Source organism: Myotis daubentonii, chromosome 2, assembly GCF_963259705.1.
Source record: "Myotis daubentonii chromosome 2, mMyoDau2.1, whole genome shotgun sequence".
Taxonomy (NCBI): domain Eukaryota; kingdom Metazoa; phylum Chordata; class Mammalia; order Chiroptera; family Vespertilionidae; genus Myotis; species Myotis daubentonii.
Window position 1 is genome coordinate 108299317 of NC_081841.1, and position 6247 is coordinate 108305563.

The window sequence follows — 6247 nt, forward strand, 5'->3', positions numbered from 1 at the left end:
AAGAAACCTGAAACACCAATCAGAAAGAATATATGCAACCCTATGTTCATAGCAGCACAATTTACAATAGCTAAGATTTGGAATCAGTCTAAGTGCCCATCAGCAGATGAATGGATTAAAAAACTTTGGCACATCTACACAATGGAATACTATGCTGCTGTAAAAAAGAAGGAACTCCTACCATTTGCAACAGCATGGATGGAGCTGGAGAGCATTATGCTAAGTGAAATAAGTCAGAGAAAGATAAATATCACATGCTCTCACTCATTTGTGGATTATAATGAACAACATAAACAGATGAACAAAAACAGATGTAGAGACAGAGAAGCATCGATCAGATGCTCAAAACTCAGAGGGAAGGTAGGGGAGGGTGGGAGTAAGGGGGAGAGATCAACCAAAGGACTTGTATGCATGCATATAAGCATAAGCGATGGATGTGGACAACAGGGGGTGAGGGTGAGGGTGAGGGCAGGATTGGGGGGGATGAGGGGATATTGGGGAGATAAGGACACATCTGTAATATTTTAATCAATAAAGGAAAAAAAATTTAAAAAGATAATGAAAACCTATTTTAAGAAATAATAACAGAAAACTTCCCCTACCTCGTGAAAGAAATAGACTTACAAGCCGAAACCGGTTTGGCTCAGTGGATAGAGCGTCGGCTTGCGGACCGAATGGTCCCAGGTTTGATTCCGGTCAAGGGCATGTACCTGGGTTGCGGGCACATCCCCAGTGGGAGATGTGCAGGAGGCAGCTGATCGATGTTTCTCTCTCATCGATGTTTCTAACTCTCTATCTCTCTCCCTTCCTCTCTGTAAAATATCAATAAAATATATTAAAAAAAAAAAGAAATAGACTTACAAGTCTAGGAAGTACAGAGACTCCCAAACAAGAGGAACCCAAAGAGGCCCACCAAGACATATCATAATTAAAATGCCAAGGGTTAAAGACAAAGAGAATCTTAAAAGCTGCAAGAGAAAAGCAGTTAAGTTACCTACAAGGGAGTGCCCATATGACTGTCAGCTGATTTCTCAACAGAAATCTTTCAGGTAAGAAGGGAATGGCAAGAAATATTCAAAGTGATGAATAGCAAGGAGCTACAATCAAGATTACTCTACCCAGTAAAGCTCTCATTTAGAATTGAAGGTTAGAGCTTCACAAACAAGAAAAAGCTAAAGGAGTGCATCACCACCAAACCAGTAATACATGAAATGTTGAAGGTTATTCTAGAAGAAGAAGGAGAAAAAGAAGGAGGAGGAGGAGGAATAAGGGGAGGAGGAGGAGGAGGAGGAGGAGGAGGAGGAGGAGGAAAAACGAAGGAGAAGGAGGAGGAAGGGGAAAAGATAAATAATATGAACAATAAAATGGCCATAAATACATACCTATCAACAATTGAATCTAAAAATTAAAATAAATGAACAAGGAATCTAATGAACAAAATAAAGTGGTGAATAAAATAGAATCAGAGGCATGAATACATGGAATAGATTGACAAATCTCAGAGGGGAGTGGGAGGGTGGGAAGAGATTAACCAAAGATCTTACCTATGGACACAGACAGTAGGGTGGGGAAAGCCTGGGGTGGGGCAGGAACCAGGTGGAGGTGAGCAATGGGAGAAGAGGGACATCAGTAATACTCTTAACAATAAAGATTTAAAATTTTTAAAAATCTGAAAAAAACTAAGGAAATCTGAATAACTAGGGACTGTCATCGATATTAACGTATTAATATTGGTTCATTAATTGTAACAGTATATCATAATAATTTAAGAGGTTATTAATAAGGGAAACTGTGATGTGTACGCATGTTTGGAGGGGGGTTATGTTGGAACTCTCTGTATTATCTACTCAATTTTTCTGTGAATCTAAAACTGTCCTAAAATGAGTTTAAAAATAAATACAGATAGCAATGGATCATAACATTTTAAGAGATACATGAATTCATAATGATAGTAAAGAAACAAATAAGGAGGATTCTTATACAGGGTGGCCCATAAATTGCTTTACAACTTAAAATTTAGTAATTTTTTTGTTCGTTTTTTCTACTTTTAAAAATAATATAAAGTACAGAAAATGGGAATTTTTAAAACTATGTATGAAAAATTATGTCACATAAATGACCTCCATTTGTTGCTTTGCTAGCATGGGCTCTATGGTATTTTCCATGAGGGCTCTTAACATGTCAGGCTCCAACACTTGAATTTCTTCCTGAATGTTGTCCTTAAGCTGCTGGATAGTCCTAGACTTTAATTCATGCACCAATTGCACCTTGTATGGGTACATGTGTAAATTTGTTTGCATGCACTGCAACAAAGTCCATAAGGTTCCAAGTTCTCAAGAATCTTCCAGGGGGGAAACCAAGATGGTGGCATAGGTAAACACCGGAGTTAGCTGCCTCGAGCAACCACTTCAAAAAAACAACTAAAAGATGGAACGGACATTGCCCAGAACCACAGGAAGACTGGCTGAGGGGAAATTCTTCAACTAGAAGGAAAGAGAACAGCATACGAGACTCAGAGGAGGCGCAGTGTGGAAAATACAAAGGTGCGGAGGTACGCGCGGAGCAGGCTGGTAGCTGAGGGCTGAGCTCCAGTTCTGGGCGAGTCTCTAGGGACCCAGACTCAAACGGGAGAAGCGGGACTGTCTGGCATCGGTCGGAACATGAGGGCAGCTTTCTCTCGGAGGTTTGCCGCGGTTGCTGGGACTCTGAGAGGCAGAGCCTCTGGGAACGGGACTGAGAGCAGCCATAACTGCTCCCTCCACCTGCTTTGTTGATCCCGTGTGACCCGCCCCGCCCAAGCCCTGCGCAGAGCCATTTGCCAGATAGCCTCAGGCAAACGCTAGATTAGCACCTCCCTAGAGGACAGTTTTCCCACTGCAGACACAACTGATTCTCACAGCCAGTTGGCCTGGAGGTCAAATCCCCCTAGTATTAACTACAACAATCAAGGTTTAACTACAACAAGACTGCGCACAAAGACCACTAGGGGGTGCACCAAGAACGCATAAAAAATGCGGAGACAAAGAAACGGGACAAAACTGTCAATGGAGGATATTGAATTCAGAACCACACTTTTAAGGTCTCTCAAGAACTGTCTAGAAGCCGCCAATAAACTTATTGAGATCTACAAGAAATCTAATGAGACCCTCGATGTTATGATAAAGAACCAACTAGAAATTAAGCATACACGGACTGAAATAACGAATATTATACAGACTCCCAACAGCAGACCAGAGGAGCGCAAGAATCAAGGCAAAGATTTGAAATGCGAAGAAGCAAAAAACACCCAACCAGAAAAGCAAAATGAAAAAAGAATCCGAAAATACGAAGATAGTGTAAGGAGCCTCTGGGACAGCTTCAAGCGTACCAACATCAGAATTATAGGGGTGCCAGAAGATGAGAGAGAGCAAGATATTGAAAACCTATTTGAAGAAATAATGACAGAAAACTTCCCCTACCTGGTGAAAGAAATAGACTTTCAGGTCCAGGAAGCGCAGAGAACCCCAAACAAAAGGAATCCAAAGAGGACCACACCAAGACACATCATAATTAAAATGCCAAGAGCAAAAGACAAAGAGAGAATCTTAAAAGCAACAAGAGAAAGAAAGTCAGTTACCTACAAGGGAATACCCATATGACTGTCAGCTGATTTCTCAACAGAAACTTTGCAGGCCAGAAGGGAGTGGCAAGAAATATTCAAAGTGATGAATGCCAAGAATCTGCAACCAAGATTACTTTATCCAGCAAAGCTATCATTCAGAATTGAAGGTCAGATAAAGAGCTTCACAGATAAGGAAAAGCTAAAGGAGTTCATCACCACCAAACCAGTATTATATGAAATGCTGAAAGGTATCCTTTAAGAAGAGGAAGAAGAAAAAGGTAAAGATACTAATTATGAACAACAAATATGCATCTATCAACAAGTGAATCTAAGAATCAAGTGAATAAATAATCTGATGAACAGAATGAACTGGTGATTATAATAGAATCAGGGACATAGAAAGGGAATGGACTCATTATTCTTGGGGGGAAAAGGGGTGTGGGAGATGCGGGAAGAGACTGGACAAAAACTGTGCACCTATGGATGAGGACAGTGGGGGGGTAAGGGCAGAGGGTGGGGTGGGAACTGGGTGAAGGGGAGCTATGGGGGTAAAAAAAGAGGAACAAATGTAATAATCTGAACAATAAAGATTTAATAAAATAAAATAAAATAAAATAAAATAAAATAAAATAAAATAAAATAAAAGAATCTTCCAGGGGACATTCCTGGTTCTTCCTGAATGCTCTGCTACACACGCTCAATATTTTCCTGAGCACGTACTGAATGTGACCTCCTGGCGTGGCAAGTCACTAATAGACACTTGTTGCTGGAAATGTTGAACTAAGCGACGTATTGCTGGTTTTGTGGATGGATTCCTGACATGGAAATAGCTCATGTATTATGCTCTCTGTGTTAGAACAATGGGGTGTTAATTTTCAAAATAAAAATTCAATGATTTTTACTCATTGCTCCGTCACGAATTTTTCCACAATAAATTTCCAGGGAAAATTTTCAAAATTTGAAACAAACAAACAAACAAAATTAGTCACCCTGGCAAGTTTGGCTCAGTGAATAGAGTGGCTGCCCAAGGACTGAAAGGTTCCAGGTTTGATTCCAGTCAAGGGCACATACCTCAGTTGCAGGCTCAATCCTGGGCAGGTATAAGTGACTTATGGGCCACCCTGTAGCAGCATTAGGACCAATAAATGTGAAGGATTTGAATGAGTTAGAAAAAAATCAATATTTTGTAACCTTCCTCGTAAATATTGGTTGCAGCAAGAATCATCAATGGAGGCTGAACCATAAAGTAGAGTTTGAGTAGGAGCAAGATATTTGCTTGGTCTCAAAGTATCTCCTCACAGATTGCTCATTAGTTCCAAGGAGGAAAATATACAGTGGAGAAACTGGATAACACCTTGATCAAGTGATAGAGATTATTATCACCTTACAACGGATAGACAGACATCCTGTGCCTCTGGATGTAACATCCAAAGAATGACCCACTTCATTTATGTGGCTGTTTCGAGGGATGATGCATAACTGTAGTCTACTTAGGAGGAAATGTCAAATGATTGTCAATGTGGAAACTTGTTTTTTGAGGAAGAGTCTTTCTTTGTAAGGGAATGCAATGCTTTGCTGAGCCCTCTTGTTCATAAGGCTGTTAAATAATCAAATGCAAACATTCTGTACTGTGATTTTTTTTTTATTGTCTAAAGTTTTACATATGTCTCCTTTTCCCCAATCTGTACTGTGATTTTAAATATTATATGTATAAATTAAAACACTATGACAACTAAGATTTATTTAACTATGAAGAGATTAGCAGTTACCCTGGCAGGAATAGGAAAGAATGCTGGGCAGGGTGGGGGTCTAGGGAGAGGGGACCCTGCGCTGAACATTACCAGTTGTTCAGTTCGTATCTTTTTTTTTAACTATTATTTTTTATTGATTGATTTTAGAGAGAGAGAGGGAAGGGGGGGGAGAGACTACAATTTGTTGTTCCACTTATTTATGCACTCATTGGTCGCTTCTTATATGTGCCCTGCCGCAGGTGGGGCGGGTGTGATCTAACCTGTAACCCTGGCACACCGGGAGGACGCTTTAAGCAAGGCCGGTATTTATTTCTAATTTAATAAACACATAGCCTTTCTTTTTACCAGGCGCTGTTCTAAGCGTCTTTCCCCATATTGTATTGACTTTTAAATGGGAAAGCTCAGTAATTGGTCTTTATCTCCCAAAACAAAACAGATATATGACACTACATGATTTTATCATAAGCGTTTTTACCAGTTGTCAAGGCTCTGCTGCAGCGATGTTCTCCTTCGGTGGAAGAACAGGAGACTACAATTGCTGAATGGTTTTCGTGTAAACAAGGGCAGCTCTACTTTGCGATACCAAACGTTGAGTTTTATTTGAAAAACGTGATTCTTTGTAAAAAGCCTTAAAAGCAGAGAGGGCCGCTTACGTATATTTTTGGGGTGCAGACACTCACGTTCTCCATTCCTTTAAGGGTGAATCCAACAGCACGACACCATCTTTTTTGGCTAAAGTTGGAGTTTTAAGTACAGTAACTTCCCCACTCTAGGAACCAGTTCCGGGTTAAGTTTGTTGCAAAATCAGCGGGTTCATGGCGCAATGGAGTCTGGGAGACCAGTCGTCCGCAGAGACGCGCAGCCCGGTGTGACGCTGGACTTCAATTCCAACAAT